The sequence below is a fragment of the Dendrobates tinctorius genome, unplaced genomic scaffold (genome assembly GCF_039654945.1).
Source record: "Dendrobates tinctorius isolate UK_male_01 unplaced genomic scaffold, ASM3965494v1 ptg000086l, whole genome shotgun sequence".
Taxonomy (NCBI): domain Eukaryota; kingdom Metazoa; phylum Chordata; class Amphibia; order Anura; family Dendrobatidae; genus Dendrobates; species Dendrobates tinctorius.
The window spans coordinates 53709761-53727315 of NW_027361754.1; the positions used below are offsets into that span (position 1 = coordinate 53709761).

The 17555-nt window shown below is 43.5% G+C and overlaps 1 long non-coding RNA gene across 1 annotated transcript in view; it reads left to right on the forward strand.

Moving 5' to 3' along the window:
* The window catches only part of LOC141097896 (uncharacterized), a 95471-nt gene that overhangs the window by 3701 nt on the left and 74215 nt on the right, over window positions 1-17555 (forward strand). The window contains exon 2 of the long non-coding RNA XR_012234087.1: window positions 37-110. This is a non-coding gene — a long non-coding RNA (uncharacterized lncRNA). The remainder of the gene's footprint in view (window positions 1-36; window positions 111-17555) is intronic.

Sequence of the window (17555 nt, forward strand, 5' to 3'; positions counted from 1 at the left end):
ACATTTCACCTGGTATTAAAATCGTTTTTCTTGCAGCTCATTGGACGGGGATCATCAATTTCCCCCCTAACACGAAGATCAAAAAAAGATCCTCGCCTAAAGCATTTAAGGTCAGTGCAGACACATTTCTATTTACGCTTCCGAATTGTTACTCGAAATGTATCAAAGTAATTTATGTCTCAAAAATGATTCCCTCTCTAATGCTAGGATCACAAGTCGGGTATTTGGGGCGGATTTTATGCACCAGATCTCGAATGCGTTTTCTGTTTTCGTTTTTTTGGGTTTGTTTTGTAAATACACAAAAAAACAACAATTAAAAAAACATAAAACGACGACTGTCGGCTTAACCTTCAGAACTGTAGTCTCTGCTTAAGTGAATGGATCAAATCTGCATTAAATGGTTTGTTTTCCCACAACAGAAATTGACATACAATTATTGAATACACAAAAAAAAAGCCAATTGACCCACTAAAAAAAAGCAAAACACAGTATGTTGATTAGATTGAGTGAAAACTCATCCACTTTGCTGCTAGTGTGAAAAATGCTGCAGATTTTTCACACCAAGATGTGAGCCTATCTTAAAGGTAATCTGTCACCAAGTTTTTGCCATCTAATCTGACCGCAGCAGAATGTAGAGACAGAGATCTTGATGCCAGCGATGTGTCACTTACTGGGCTGTTTGCTCTAGTTTTGATAAAATCACTGTTTTTATCAGCAGGAGGTTATCACTAGAGGACTAGTAAACCTGTTGCCAGGTAGTTCTCCACATTCATAAGCTCTGTATAAGCCCGCCCCAACACTGATTGATAGCTTTCTGGCTATGCACAGTGCACACAGAAGAAACTGCCAATCAGTGGTGTGGGCAGCGTTATACAGGGCTCAGCATTCAGAGAACTGCTAGATATGAAGTAGAGAAAACAATGATTGTATCAAAATCACAGCAAGCAGACCAGTAAGTGACACATCACTGAAATCAGTGCCTCTGCCCCTACATAATGCTGCTGTCAGATGTGAGATCAAAATTTTGGTGACGGATTCCTTTTAAGAGGCTTTAAACAATACATTCAGCAACTCTGTCAGGAATTCTTTATAAGGACACCAACGGGGTTCAATGTTTGCAACTTTGGACTCCATTTGTGCTCCCTTCTGACAGTGTCCATCAGATGGGCACATGAACTCGCCCCATTTTAAAATGAGCAAAATTAAACTGTATGTTTATCAATCCCCTGCAGATCCTTTCCTGCAACCACTTGGTCCCCGCTGGTATATTCTTCCATTACACTCCCCAAAATTTCTATGTAAAAAAAACATTAAAAGTTTTTACTTTGGCTCAATGGTTAGCACTGTACAGTGGCTCAGTGGTTAGTACTGTATGGTGGCCCAGTGGTGAGCACGTTATGGTGGCTCAGTGGTTAGCACTGTATGGTGGTTCAGTAGTTAGCACTGTATGGAGGCTCAGTGGTTTGAACTGTATGGAGGCTCATTGGTTAACACTGTATGGTGGCTCAGTGGTTAGCACTGTACAGTGGCTCAGTGGTACCAACTGTATGGTGGCTCCTTGGTTAGCACTGTATGGTGGCTCAGTGGTACCAACTGTATGGTGGCTCAGTGGTTAGCACTGTATGGTGGCTTGGTGGTTAGCAATGTATGGTGGCTAAGTGGTCAGCACTGTATGGTGGATCAGTGTTTAGCACTGTATGGTGGCTCCTTGGTTAGCACTGTATGGTGGCTCAGTGGTACCAACTGTATGGTGGCTCAGTGGTTAGCACTGTATGGTGGCTTGGTGGTTAGCACTGTATGGTGGCTAAGTGGTCAGCACTGTATGGTGGATCAGTGGTTAACACTGTATGGTGGCTCCTTGGTTAGCACTGTATGGTGGCTCAGTGGTTAGCACTGTATGGTGGCTCAGTGATTAGCACTGTATGGTGGCTTGGTGGTTAGCACTGTATGGTGGCTCAGTGATTAGCACTGTATGGTGGCTTGGTGGTTAGCACTGTATGGTGGCTCAGTGGTTAGCACTCTTGCTTTTCAGCGCTGGGGTCCTGGGCTCATATCCCACCAATGACAACATCTGCAAGGAGTTTGTATGTTCTCCCTGTGTTTGCGTGGGTTTCCTTCGCATTCTCCGGTTTCCTCTCACATACCAGAGCCATACAGATAGGGAGTCTAGATTGTGAGCCCCAATGGGGACAGTGATGATAATGTATATACAGCTCTGCGGACTATGATGGCACTATATAAGCAAAGCATAATAAATAAATACTTTAAGAATCGTTTACCAGTAAGTTAGTGAATCGCTGAGCGTTGAATCACTTATTGTCTCCATTCAGACCCTTGTTCACCGCATAGCAGACAGCAGGGATGTAATATGTGCTCACATTTGTATCAGCCCTGTGGCTACGAGGGTCCTGCTCTGCGAGCCCCATAAGAACGGTGTGGCTTCGTTCTTTGCCAGTTACACCACAGTTTGCCATTTTGCCATTATCCTTGGGTACATGGATGGTAAAGGCAAACCACACAAGGTCATAATTGCACCATAACTGTAAGTATGGCTGCGCCTGCGTCAGCTATAGCTAGAGTTGGCGGTGCACCCTAAATTATCTACAGCAGCCCCCCAATCCAGTGACCATTTACCCAACTTCTCTTCTTCTTATGATGATGACTTTATAAAAAAATGCAAAAGAGAAAAACAAACCTAATGTGCCACTCAGCTGTCCTGTTCTTTCCACGAAGCTCGCACCCGCCGTGAACCCTGCGCCTAGTTCATATATAGTACGCCGAGCTGCGTGACCCTGACTGCTTCGTACCAGCGGCAGCTCTGCAGGGCCTGTTCAGACAAAGCTATTTTTTGCAGACATGCTTTTATATAATAGTACGCAGAATTTTCAAGCAGAGACTCTCTCCCTCGCACGGCACTCCTGGTTTCCACCCACAGCCCCAAAACATAGTAGTCGTCTGCTATGTCGTTCAGTGTGCTTTAGGGAGCTTGTGTCCGTCCGTGCAAAGCTCAGATGGTGCGAAGATCAAATTCACTGTATAGAGCAGAATATGAGCAACCTAGAAATGAATGTTTATGGTGCAAATGGAAACTATGGAATCGATACAAGGGGCAATACTGGACCTCTGTGTGTCTGGTGCATGGTCCTAGGGTTCCTAAATCAGGCGGCTTTAAAAGGCGTTTTTACAAGAAGATATAGACTGAACCTAAAAGCTCCCTGTACTTTCAGAAAAATTGATCTCATTTTCTCATCTCAATTTGCAAATTACTTTAATTAAAGGGGTTGTCTGGGACTTTAAACTTGAGGGTCTTTCCTCAGGATAGGTCATCAATGTCTGATCAGAGCAGGTGCAACACTTGGCACCTGAGCGGTGGCCAGAACTGATCAACTGAACAGCTCCATCGACTGTATAGTGGCCAAGGCCGGTTACTGCACATCCATCCCCTATTGATTTGAATAGGGGGGCGGGTGTGCAGTAATCTAGCTGCACCCACTATACGTTTGTACGTTTGATGGAACTGGGCTTTTCCCGACACTGAAAACAGCTGATTGGCAGGGTGTTGGGTGTCGGGTATCGCACCCCAACGATCAGACATTGATGACCTATCCTAAGGATAAGTTATCAATGGTAAAGTCCCAAACACCCCCTCCCCCTTTAAGAATTGTTTTCTTACCCCTAAAATATCACTTCAAAGTGCCGGCCACTAGGTGTCTCACTTCTGCATAACTTTCAGTTCACTGTCTGTTGTCAAGTTTAATCTGTGCCTATCAGCAGAGACACCAAAACGGATTACAGGCAGATAGGAGCAGGTCTTTGTCTCTCTGCTTCTGCTCTCCTATCTGTCAATCTACATGAAGTCATAAGGGAGAGGCATGGGGGGCTTTCAGTTCAGGAGAGGCCAGTCATTGAACAAAGCATGCTTGGAAAGAAAGTTCCAGCTCTTATAGTGCTGATAGAATGCTGAAGAGAAACCATGCATGAAGCGAGAATTAGGACAGTTCCTAGACATATTAGAATGATATCCAAAGCAAAAGCTGAATTAGGTATTCACTCAAAGAGGCCAGTCATTGAACAAACCATGCTCGGAAAGGAAGTTCCAGCTCTCATAGTGCTGGTAGAATGCTGATGAAGAGCATCCATTCATGGAATAAGAATCAGGACAGTTCCTAGACATATTAAAATGATCTGTAAAGCAAAAGCAGTTTTAACTATTCCCTTGACTAGGGCAAGTCATTGAAGAATGCATTGCTGGGAAGTGAGGGAAAGGAAGTTCCAACTCCTACAGTGCTGGTAGAATGCTGATATATAGCAAAAGTGCTTTTTGAAAAACAGTGAAAGGAATGAGAATCAGGACACTTCCTAGACATATTAGACTAATAGTTATTACTATTCACTCGAGTAGGGCTGAGCTGCAATACCAGACACAGCCTGTAGACTAGAGTGGTGCTGCATCTGGTACTGTTGAAAAAGCAAAAAATATATATATATTATTTTTTTTTACTAATTTCCTAAGATTCCTTAGGTTCACTAATTCTCAGCAGCGGGGTGTTTATCTCAATCCTTCTGGGGTACGTACCCTATGCCCGTCAGAACAAGAAGGCGGCAGATTTTACAAAATTGCCTGTCTGTATGATGGTTTACAATTGTCTGCTTTTTTTTTCTTTAGAATGAAATAAATCTGTAATTCAACATATTACCCGGAGGCTGCATCTAGTATGAGATGCAAAGCTTCCCGTGAAATCCTGACATCCCAGGAATGGCCGTGGAGGACGGACGTCGGGGGTCTGCAGTGCCGATAACACACGCAGCATTAATTAAAATCCCATATTTAATAACGCACTAATGCTCCGACCATGGATCGCTGCACCATTACTATTGGAGTCGTGTTCTCAACCGATACATTTTAATAGCTTATAATACGGTAATGATGCTGTAGCGCTGTACCCTGAATCCTCTCGGTGCCTGTGAGGACGTACAATTGCATAAACTCATTATTGGGCCATTTTTCTTGGTTGGTTCCTCTGTGTCAGCGCAGCAGCCTGTTGTCCCACATCCAGACTCCAGGTTCACTTATGACACTCTTCTTCATTCACTTTGCTGAAGACCTGATTCTATCAGATATAAATTTTCTGGTTGCTGTGTCTGGGAGCCCTCCCTCGTTCGATTTGACAGGCGCTGTACGGCTAGCGCAGTAATTTCATTGGCCGATGCTCCCTTGTGCCTTCTAATAAGTGAAGGGAAAGTCTTTCTAAGCTTTATTAAAACAAACGGATTCTTCTCCTGGACGGTCGTAACTATAGGGCTTGATGGATACATACAATTACACGACGCGCACCCTTAGCGCTATTTTCTGCACGGATCTATGGCGGTAGAGAATTTCAATAATGAAGCACAATGTATGAGATAAGTCATGGGCTGCTAGGATAAAGAAATACTGTTCTCATTGGGAACCTTTAAGAAATATTTATCATAATGGACATTTTCTTTGTTATACATGTTTTTCTATTTCATACTCAGTAACTGTTCACTGCGAATTAGTTTCCATAAGGTTGGATACATTTACACTCACACATTTTTTTGTTTATTGCTTATTTGTTTATTTTTAAATTGATAATTTTTTTGCCCAGGTATTTTAATAAAATGATGCCCAATCATTCCTTTACCATATATTCTTGGATTCTGCTATATATAGGTTAAGTGTTATTTCCATGTTTTAAAAGCGATCACCCATTTGTAGGAGCTTGAGGAAGGAAGGGGCTGTGCAGATCCCCATCCGAGAAGAGAGGTGGCCAGACGGACATGCCATGCTACCGCTCCATTCATTCTCTATAACACTGGAGATAGCTGAGTTCACCGCTCAGCTTTTTTTTTCCAGCAGTCCCGTAGAGAGTGAATGGAGCAAGTGGTACACATGTCCAGACACCACTTCAGTTGGATGGGGCTCTGTAGGATGGGTTGGCGTCCAAGCAGTCAGACTCCCTCTGATCAGCCAAAAAAATCAGCTACCTAAAGAACAGGTGATAACTTTTAAAGATGGGAATAACCCTTTAACCCAATATTATGTCATCCGGCAATTTTTGAATTTTGACCTGGCACGAGTTCCTGTTGTATTAAATTTCCTTTCTGCATCACTGGTGCCCACACCTATCGGCAGCCTAACCCCGGTGTTTACAACTGTTGCATAGTAATCTACCCATAGACATATAACAGAGCTTCACTGTTTACCCTCGTTGGCCTCCTCGTTTTATGCCAGGAGCCTTGTCCTGATATGACTCTTGGCTTCAGCAACTGGATTTAAGATGGTCCAGGAAAAGAAATGGACTTGAGATAAATCAAATCTAAATGGCAAGAAAAAAAGAGATGAAGTCGTTATTAAATAAATTGCCCTCATTGCCAAACGCTGGCGTCATTGGTAGCTCATAGTGATGATGAGCGCAAGCACTCGATAGTCGAGTTTGGCTAGGAAGCTCGGGTCTGTAATTAGTATGGTGGGTGCTCCAGTGACATGTTCGAGTCCCCGCGGCCGCATGTTTAGCAGCTGATAGACAGCCACAAAACATGCCGGGATTGTCAAAACCTGACAATCGCTGCATGTTTTGTGGCTGTCTGATAGCCGCGAAACATGCAGCCGCGGGGACTCGAACGTGTCACTGGAGCACCCACCATACTAATTACAGACCCGAGCTTCCTAGCCAAACTCGACTAACGAGTGCTTGCGCTCATCATCACTACTACAAGTAGCTAGTGATTGGCAAAGTGGACATTTCTGGCCATTTGAAGTGTATTGAGGATGGCACCCAGAGTTAGAACTGGGTGAACAGAAGCAGGACCTGCAGGAACCCAGAGAATGGTCATGATTATTTCTTTCAGTATTTTTAACCAGTCTGAGGATTTTTAGCAATCATTTTTCCACTTTAGATCACCACTTTATTTTATACCTCTGCCCAGAGATCAACTGATTGATGTATATCCAGCTCCTGTTTTGAAAGAAGGTTGTCCAATACTAACGTTGCACTGTAGATTTTCTTTTTTTTTAAAGCTATACATGTAAATCATGTACTTTCATAGCGAACGCTTTTCCTGTATGACTGTCTGTGCCATTTTCAAGTAATTGGTGTAGCCTGGTAATACTGGTGAAGAAGAAAATATAAGGTTGCTTGCGCTGTTTTAGATAAACAAATGATATGTCTATACGTATTCCGATCATAACTATAAACCTCGTGCATTCAGGCTCGAACTGGCCCAGGGGAGAACAGGAAAATCCTCTGGTGGGCCACTATGAAGGAATGGGCTATCACCCACTTGTATGAGCAGTGCACAGCACAAGACACTTGATACACAGGAAAAGGCAACATCTTATTAATTTAACAATCAATCCAGATTATTGCTATGGAATTTTTTGAATGAGGATTAAGTCATATTTGCATGTAGCTTAAAAGTGAGGCCCTGTTGTTGATGTTACTGTTGGACCCTTGGCACCCCACTTCGATACTGCCTGCACTGCATTGGGTAATTGGCCCTCTTGCCCCTGAAACAGCTTTGATTCACCAAGGTAACACCTCTGAAGGTTTCCTCGAGTTCCTGTCACCCAGTTGTTAACAGCTGATCCTACAAATCCTAAAATTGCAATGTGGAGCCTCCATGGATGGGACTTTATTTTCCACCGTATTGCACAGATGATTGATCGTATTGAGATGTGGGGAATTTAGAAGGCAAATCAAAACCTTGATCACTTTGTCATGTTTCTCAAAACATTTCAGAACATGTTTTTGGACTTCAGCACATAATCCTGTCATGCCGATTCCATGCATAACTTGCTTAGATAGGTGAACATCTACGTGAATGCCAGAACCTAAGGTTTCCCAGCAGATCATCACTCAGACCTACCACACTTGACTTTGCCAACTTGTCTTCTTGCTATAGTGCATCCAGGTGCCATCTCCTCTCCAAGTAAGTGATGCACATACACTGGATTTGGCGTCCTCTAGCCATCACAAGTCGGCTCTTGTCATAGTCATTTCTCAAAGTTCCTTACATTACCCTTTTTTATCTTTTTCCAATACATCAGTTTCTATCACTGACTGTTCATGTGCAGCCTTAGCCCGGAGTTACACACACAACTCGGCCCGTATTTAGCAAATGTCCGAGGTGCATCTGCTTAGATGTCGCTGCAGCTGCACCATTAAAAATTAATTGCAAATGGCTTGTCTACTGTTAATGGCCTATAAGTGACCCATGTGTGACCCCATCCTCGTACAACCCATCCCTTGATCAGTGTCATCGTAATGAGAAAATCAATATTATTCACTTCATCTGTCAGTAGCGTTAATGTATTGGGGCTGCCTCATGTGTGTATTTATATGATCGTATTGTCACGATGAGTGTGTATGATTGAGGGGGAGTTGTGTATGTGTGTGTATATACAGTATATATATATATACAGCTCTGGAAAAAAAGCTAGGAGACCACTTTCAAATGTTCAGTTTGTCTGATTCTTCTCTTTATGGGTATATTTTTGAGTAAAATGTAAATTGTCCTTTTATTCTATAAACTTCTGAAATGTCTCCAAATTTCCAAGCAATAAATTTTGTATTTTTTTTCTGACAAAGAAAAATGGTCAAAATAAAAAAAAACCCAGTGCTTTCAGACCTCAAATAATGCTAAACAAACAAGTTCATAATCATTTAGAAACAACAATACTAATGTTTTAACTCAGGAAGAGTTCTGAAATCAATATTTTGTGGAATAACTATGATTTTTAAAACCAGCTTTCATGTGTCTTGGCATGCTTTCCATCAGTCTTTCACACTGCTTCTGGCTCAAAAATGTAAGCAGTTAATCTTTGTTTGAGAGAGGCCTGTAATTGACATCATTGGTAGACCACAACTATGAGAGTCAAAATGAGAAAACAAATCCAGAAAATCACCTTGTCTGATTTGGCAATATTTATTTAGCAAATTATGGTGGAAAAAAAGTATTTGGTCACCTAAAAACATGCAAGATTTCTTGCTCTCACAGACATGTAACTTCTTCTTTAAGAGGCTCCTCTGTCCTCCACTCATTACCTGTAGTAATGGCACCTGTTTGAATTTATTAATATAAAAGACACCTGTCCACAAGCTCAAACAGTCACACTCCAAACTCCACTATGGTGAAGACCAAAGAGCTGTCGAAGGACACCAGAAACAAAATTGTAACCCTGCACCAGGTTGGGAAGACTGAATCTGCAATAGGTAAGTAGCTTGGTGTGATGAAATCAACTGTGGGAGCAATAATAAAAAAATGGAAGACAACAAGTTCATACTCATTTAGAAGCAACAATACTAATGTTTTAACTCAGGAAGAGCTCAGAAATCAATATTTTGTGGAATAACCATGATTTTTAATCACAGCTTTCATGTGTCTTGGCATGCTTTCCACCAGTCTTTCACAGTGATTTTGGGTAACCTTATGCCACTCCTGGTGCAAAAATTTAAGCAGTTCTTCTTTGTTTGATGGCTTGTGACTATCCATCTTCCTCTTGATTACATTCCAGAGGTTTTCAATGGGATTCGGGTCTGGAGATTGGGTTGGCCATGACAGGGATTTTATGTGGTAGTCCTTCATCCACACATTGATTGACCTAGCTGTGTGGCATGGCGCATTGTCCTGCTGGAAAAAACAGTCCTCAGAGTTGGGGAACATTGCCTGAACAAAAGGAATCAACTGTTTTTCCAGGATAACCTTGTATGCAACTTGATTCATACGTCCTTCGCAAAGATTAACCTGCCCAATTCCAGCCTTGCTGAAGCATCCCCAGATAATCACCAATCCTCCACCAAATTTCACAGTGGGTGCAAGACACTGTGGCTTGTATGCCTCTCCAGGTCTCCGTCTAACCATTAGATGACCAGGTGTTGGGAAAAGCTGAAAATTAGACTCATCAGAGAAGATTACCTTATTCGAGTCCTCTATGGTCCAATCCTTATGGTCTTCGGCAAACTTCAGCCTGGCTCTCCTTTGCTTCTATTGATGAAAGGCTTTTTTCTAGCTTTACATGACTTGAGCCCTGCCTCTAGGAGCCTGTTACGAACTGTTCTTGCCATGCACTTCACCCCAGCTGCCATTTGCCATTCCTTTTGTAGGTCACTTGATGTTATCCTGCGGTTGCTGAGTGACATTCGAATAAGATGATTGTCATCCCGGTCAGAGGAGAATCGTTTTAGCCCTCTGCTGGTCTGTAGCTTTGTTGTCCCCAATGTCTGCTACTTGACCTTGTTGTAATGGACTGCTGTCTTAGAAATTTTAAGGATGGAGGCAACATGATGCTCACTGTATCCCTCTGTTAGTAAAGACAGAATTGAGCCCTTCTTTTCCTCACTCAAGTCTTTTCAACTCACTTGGCATGGTTAAAAGTTATTTTTTCTTTCCTATTACTTTTAGGATATTACTAGCACTTGTTTTGCCATCCATCTTGTCCTATTGCAAGAGGATTGTGAACACCACAGCAGGGTTTTTTTTACACTTTCCTTCATTAAATAAGATTTGATTCAGGTGATCACCTAATCAGAAGCACATTAAGTAGAATGAGGTGTACTCTGGTTGGAATTCAACTGACACTGGAATAGAATGGCTGTCAGACATGTAGAGAAGCTGATTTTTATAAAACTGTGCAGTGGTCTCTTAATTTTTGCCAGAGCTGTGTATATATATATATTTATACAATAATGGCTGAAAGTGTTGGCACCCTTGAAATTGTTGAAAATGAAGCATTTCACCCAGAAAATTATTGCAATTACACGTGTTTTGTTATACACAGGTTTATTTGCTTTGTGTGTATTGGAACAACACTAAATAGGCAAATTGGCCATAATATCACACAAAACCTAAAAAATGGGCCGGACAAAATTGTTGGCACTCTCAACTTAATATTTGGTTGCACACCCTTTAGAATAAATAACTGCAATCAATCGCCTCTTGTAACCATCAACGACCTTCTTACACCTCTTAACTGGAATTTTGGGCCACTCTTCTTTTGCAGACTGCCACAGGTCTCTCATATTTCACCTTCTTCCAACAGCGATTTTAAGATCTTCCACAGGTGCTCTATGGGATTTAGATCCGGACTCATTGCTGACCACTTCAGAACTCTCGAGCACCTTGTTTCCATCCATTTCTGGATGCTTGATGAATTATTTTTATGGTCATTATCCTGCTGGAAGACGCATGACCTAGAGCGCAGACCCTGCTTTCTGACATTGGCACTACATTGTGACCCAAAATTTATTTGTAGGCCACATTTCATTTTCTGTGAACAGTAGAATGATGTGCTTTACCAAATAGCTCTATCTTGGTCTCATCTGTCCAGAAAATGCTTTCCCAGAAGAATTTTGGCTTACTCACTTATATTTTAGCAAGCTACAGTTTAGACTTTTTATGTCTCTGTGTCAGCAGTGGGTCATCCTGGGTCTCCTGCCATAGCGTTTAATTTCATTGAAATGTCGATGAACAGCTTGAATTTCTTTGGAACATGATTGCGGCTGCTTATCCACCATCCGGACTAACCTATGTTGTAACCTTTCATCAATTATTCTCTGCCATCCAAGTCCAGGGAGATTAGCTACAGTGACATGGGTTGTAAGCTTTTTTATTATGATGCACACCTTGCACAAAAGAGCATGAAGATCTCTGGAGATGGACTTGTAACCTTAAAATTGTTATTTTTCAACAATTTTTGTTCTCAAGCCATCAGACAGTTCTCTTCTCCTCTTTCTGTTCTCCATGCTTAGTGTGGTACACACATACACAATGCAAAGATTGAGTCACCATCTCCCCTTTTTACCTAGTTTCAGGTGTGATTTTCATTTTGCCCACACCTGTTACTTGCCACAGGTGAGTTCGAACAAGCATTATATGCTTGAAACAAAGTTGTTTAACCACAATTTTGGAAAGGTGACAACAAATCTTGTCTGGCCCATTTTTATGTTTTTGTGTGTGAAATTATGTTCAATTTGCCTCTTTGTTCTCTGCTTTTTTTGTGCTATTCCAATATACACAAATGAAATAAACGTGTGTGTGTGTGTGTGTGTGTGTGTGTGTGTGTGTGTGTGTGTGTGTGTGTATTTTTCATCTAATATATAAAGCTCAATGTGTGTATGTATGTATGTGTGTATGTGTGTGTGTATGTCCGGGATTGGCATCCGCACCGTCACAGCTACAGCCACAAAATTTGGCACAGTCACACATCTGGACCCCGAGAGTGTCCTAACCTATGTTGTGAGGCGAAATTTTAACCCTGCTCGTTCCAATTCACCAAACAATTTTGCCCCTATCTACATAATGGGGAAAAAGTGTGTGTGTATCAAGCCCCGCCCCTCATTGTGATGTCATAATGGTTGCCTTGGTGACGCTGATGTCATCATAGGTTACAAGCCCCGCCGCTCATTATGATGTCATAATGGTTGACTATGGGATGGAGGATGTGTGATGGGTATATGGGCACTGGACTATGGGATGGAGGATATGTATGACGGGTATATGGGCACGGGACTATGGGATGGCGGATATGTATGATGGGTATATGGGCACGGGACTATGGGATGGAGCATATGTATGATGGGTATATGGGCATGGGACTATGAGATGAAGGATGTGTGATGGGTATATGGGTACTCAACTATGGGATGGTGAATGTGTATGATGGGTATATGGGCATGGTACTATGGGATGGAGAATAAGTATGATGGGTATATGGGCATGGGACTATGGGATGGAGGATGTGTGATGGGTATATGGGCACGGGACTATGGGATGGAGGATGTGTGATGGGTATATGGGCACGGGACTATGGGATGGAGGATATGTATGATGGGTATATGGGCACAGGCCTATGGGATGGTGGATATGTATGATGGGTATATGGGCACGGGACTATGGGATGGAGGATAATTATAATTTGTTATAACTAACCACAGTTAGTTACTATGCCTGGGCAGCGCCGGGCTCTTCAGCTAGTTATATATATAGTGAGGCAGTGACCCATGTCACAAGTAGGGATGACTGTGTATTATCCCCAGAATACGCATGGCAGCGTATGAAGGCCATAGGAGTGCTTGGCAGTTACGGGTGTAGCTGTGATTGCAATGATGAAGCAGTGACCGATGTCACAGGTAGGAATCACTGTGGGTTCTCCCCAGGTTGTGCCTAGAGGTGTATGACGGCCATAAGAGTGCATGGCAGTCATGGACGTAGCTGTGACTGCAGTGCAGACTAAAAATAAAATAAGTGTTAGCTTTGGACATGCCAGTGTCCGAGTCAGATGTAGGGAAAACCTGCTCTGGGGTGTTGTGTTGTGAGACAGACTGCAGGATGGTAGTCGTGCAGGCCATTTCACTCCAGGCCCAGGTTTTCCATGTGGCATAAGGCCACAGATCCTTTGTTAAAATCCCTGCAGGAAAGGTTTGAGTGCCTCAGGAGTCTCAGGTGTATCAGGGCCAGAGTGAGTTGGTGCTTGCTACTGTGCAGAGCAGCTGGTGGTGCAGAGCACACCTGTGTGAGGCAACACAGGACAGAGCGGAGCCAATTGGCCTGGCATCCGCAGCTTACACAGTGGTGCTGCCGTCCATGGTGACTGGTCTAAGATCTGGACAGGTCTTGTGCCCGGAGGTGAACCGGAGGAAGACTGTCCTGTGCCTGAAGGAGGACTGGCATGTGTAATGGCTGCAAACAGGTAGATATGGTGCCCGGCTGCGATCCTGTGGATACCAAGTACTGTGTACGGCTGTGTGTTAGTACAAAGATATTAATATAGAGGTGCGGTCACCCATGGCAACTGGTCAGAGGTGGACTAGTGTGTGTAGTGCCTGAAAACTAAAGGGGCTGTATCTTGTAAGGTCCTAAAAGAGGACAGGTCTCTGTGTGTTGGAAGGTCCTGCGAGTGGACTGGATTCCTGAAGAGTACAGGGTGAGACCATGTACCGACAGAGCCTGTGATAACTAACTGTGTTGGGGAAGCTACCATCCTTCTGATGGTCTGGACTGTGGGGTTTGGCCTGTGGAACAAGTCATTGTCCGGGACAGTGATCCCAGTTAGGCAGCTTTCCTAGAAGCCAGTACTGACAAGGAGTCAGCGTGTGGATTGGAGCTCCAGGAAGGTAACCTCAGACAAGGGGGTTATAGTAAGGGCAGACAAGTATTTGTTATTGGAACAGACTGGTGGTGCCTTATTATGTTACGTTGGTGTTAAGTAATGGACTACTCTTGGTGCAGTTTATGATGTCTAAATAAACCAAATAGATTGTTTCAGTGAGAAACCGTACCTGTGTGCCTTAATCCCGTTGCCAAGCAAGTGTCCCCCAACACATACATACATATATATATATATATATATATATATATATATATATAATATAGTAAGGTAGTGCTTGTTATTTGGGTTGGGGATACTCGCTAGGCAGCCGATAAATCAGGTCTGGCACATGTTTCTCAACATAACTCAGTCCATTCGGTTTTGCAGCATAAACCATCAACAGCAACAGAAAGTTCATATCAACACAGCATAACGTCCACGACAGAGCTCCGCTCTGTTAATCCTGTGGTCACACAGGCTTTGCTATGTCCGGTACGCAGGCTCTCTAGCCTCATAGTTATTTCCCCTGTCCGGGTTACCTCATAGCTGCTTCTCATTGCAGACGTCCGTTCCCTCCAGGGAGCTCTCAGACACATGCAGCCATGATACACAGCGTCCCCACGTGCACTCAGGAAGGCAGACACATCTTCCTGCACGTCAGCTAGACGAGACCTTCCATACGAACCAACCGGGTCCAAGCATTCACTCATGTGACCTACCCTGGTCACCTTATATGGTCAGTAGCCACACCCACCTGATCACATGGCTATGACCTCATCGCAGGTCCTACAACCAATCACACATATACTGTTCATTATGGGCGTTTTAGACACACGCCCCTGGGTGGATTTGTAGGTAGTCCCATGTTGTGAGTTCATTTTCCCCTTCACTACTGAGGCCCGAGGAACTCCCTCTTCTGGTGAAGAAAGGTAGTGAGCCTGATTGTCAAACACCTGGGGCTGATGATGATGACTGGCTGAGTGGAGTTAATGACTGGATATAAGGCTGCCGACGCCCTTCTGGCCTGCGGGTGATTTCTCTGTGGACTTCTAGGAAACCAGTCTGATTCCTGCTCATCTAAAGCTAAGATTTCTGCTTTGCCTTTTTGCATTAGTGTTTTGTTTTCCTTGCTTTTCTGGATTCTGCCATTCCCTTCTGGGGTGAGCTGAATCTCCTTTTGCCTGTTGCTCTGTCTTCAGAATATTCCTGAGTACTGACATAGCCTTTTTTGAAGCCTAGCGTCTTCAGGGCCTTTTTTACTGTCAGTTGTTGGCTCTTATTTTCATAGGGTTTTTCACGGATTGCAGACAGCAGCCTTCCTGTCCTTTCCTATCTAAGCTAGCTGGGGCCCCATCTTTGCTCAGTCTATCTTTCTGTCTGTGTTTTGTTCTTTCTTCTTGCTTCACCGTCATTATATGTTGGGGGCTGCCTTTTGCTTTGGGGTCTGCTCTGGGGCAGTTTAGATTTCCCTTTCTGTCTTTAGGCTATGTAGTCCTCCGGCTGTGATCGAGGGGCCTAGGGCATCGTAGGAGCCCCCCACGGCTACTGCTAGTTGTGTTGATAGGTTCAGGGGTCTGCAATCTGATAGCTGCCAACTTCTCTGGTTTTCTGGACTTGGCTAGCATTTCTATTTTTGCCTCCTGCGGTGACTCGATCATAACAGAATCACCCGCCATACCGCAGATCCTAGGGTACTCAATTGCAGGAAAGAATTGTGTAAAAAGAGAGGAAAAAAAAAAAAAAAAGTGTGTATATTTTTTCCTCTATATCTCTGAGGCCGTAGGGGGAATTTTTTTTTCTCTCAATGGAGATAAAGCAATTGTCTGATCGTGTGGAGCAGCTCGCTGCGGAAGTGCGGGGAATTTCCGCCTACCTTGCTCATTCACATGCTGCTGAACCAAAGATTCCTACACCTGATGTATTTTTTGGGGATCGGTCTAAATTTTTGAATTTCAAAAATAATTGTAAATTATTTTTTGCTTTGAAGCCTAACTCGTCAGGGAGCTCCGCGCAGCAGGTTAAAATTGTCATTTCTTTGCTGCGTGGCGATCCCCAGGATTGGGCGTTTTCTTTGAAACCAGATGATCCTATTCTGACTAATGTGAACGCATTTTTTCAGGCCTTGGGGTTGTTGTATGACGAACCTAATGCCATTGATCAGGCTGAAAAGACCCTGCTGGCATTGAACCAGGGTCGTGATTCTGCAGAATTGTACTGTCAAAAATTCCGAAAGTTGGCAGTACTTACTACCTGGAATGATAATGCCTTGGCTGCTCTCTTTCGGAAGGGGTTGTCAGAAGCCGTAAAAGATACTATGGTGGGATTTCCTGTTCCCTCTGGTCTTGACGATTCTATGTCTTTACTCTTTAGCCATTCAGGTTGATCGGCGTTTGCGCGAACGCAGAGCTGCACGAGAGGTGTTGCCACCTGTTGAACAGATGTCTGAACCTATGCAATGTGATAGAGTTTTTTCCAGAGAGCAGCGTCAGGAGTTCAGAAGGCGTAATAAGTTGTGTTTTTTCTGTGGAGATGCCTCGCATATTATTTCTGTCTGTCCTAAACGTGAGAAACGTCTTGCACACACGTTTTCTGTTGGTGGTGTTCAACCTAAGTTTCTTCTGGCTATGACTCTGATCTGCTCCCTGTCCACATTTTCCGCCAAGGCTTTTGTGGATTCGGGAGCAGCTCTAAACCTAATGGACTTGGATTTTGCTAAACGTTGTGGATTTCCGATGACACCTCTGCAGACGCCTATCCCTTTGAGGGGGATTGATGCTACTCCTTTGGCTAAAAATAAACCTCAGTTTTGGACCCAGGTGGTAATGCGGGTCGCCCCAGACCATCAAGAAAATTGCAGGTTTTTGGTGTTACATAATCTGCATGATACTATTGTTCTGGGGTTTCCCTGGTTACAAATTCATAATCCAGTTTTGGATTGGAAATCTGTGTCTGTGGTGAGTTGGGGTTGTCGGTGTGCCTTTAGTGAGGCTCCGGTGTTTTCCACCTCTCCTCAGTCGCATGATGTTCCTGATTATTTGGCGGACTTTTATGATGTATTTAGTGAGAATGAGTCTGCGTCTCTGCCTCCTCATAGGAGTTATGACTGTGCAATTGAACTGAGCCCGGGGTGTAAATTTCCCAAGGGTCGGCTCTTCAATTTATCTGTACCCGAGCACGAGGCTATGCGATCCTATATTAAGGAGGCTTTGGAGAAGGGTCATATTAGACCATCCTCGTCACCCTTAGGTGCCGAGTTTTTTTTGTAGCCAAAAAGGATGGATCATTAAGACCTTGTATTGATTATCGTGCTCTCAACAAAATTACTGTTAAATATCAGTATCCGTTACCCCTGATTTCTGATCTATTCTCCAGAGTTAAAGGTGCTTGCTGGTTTACCAAGCTTGACCTCAGGGGGGCGTATAATCTTATTCGCATTAAGCATGGGGAT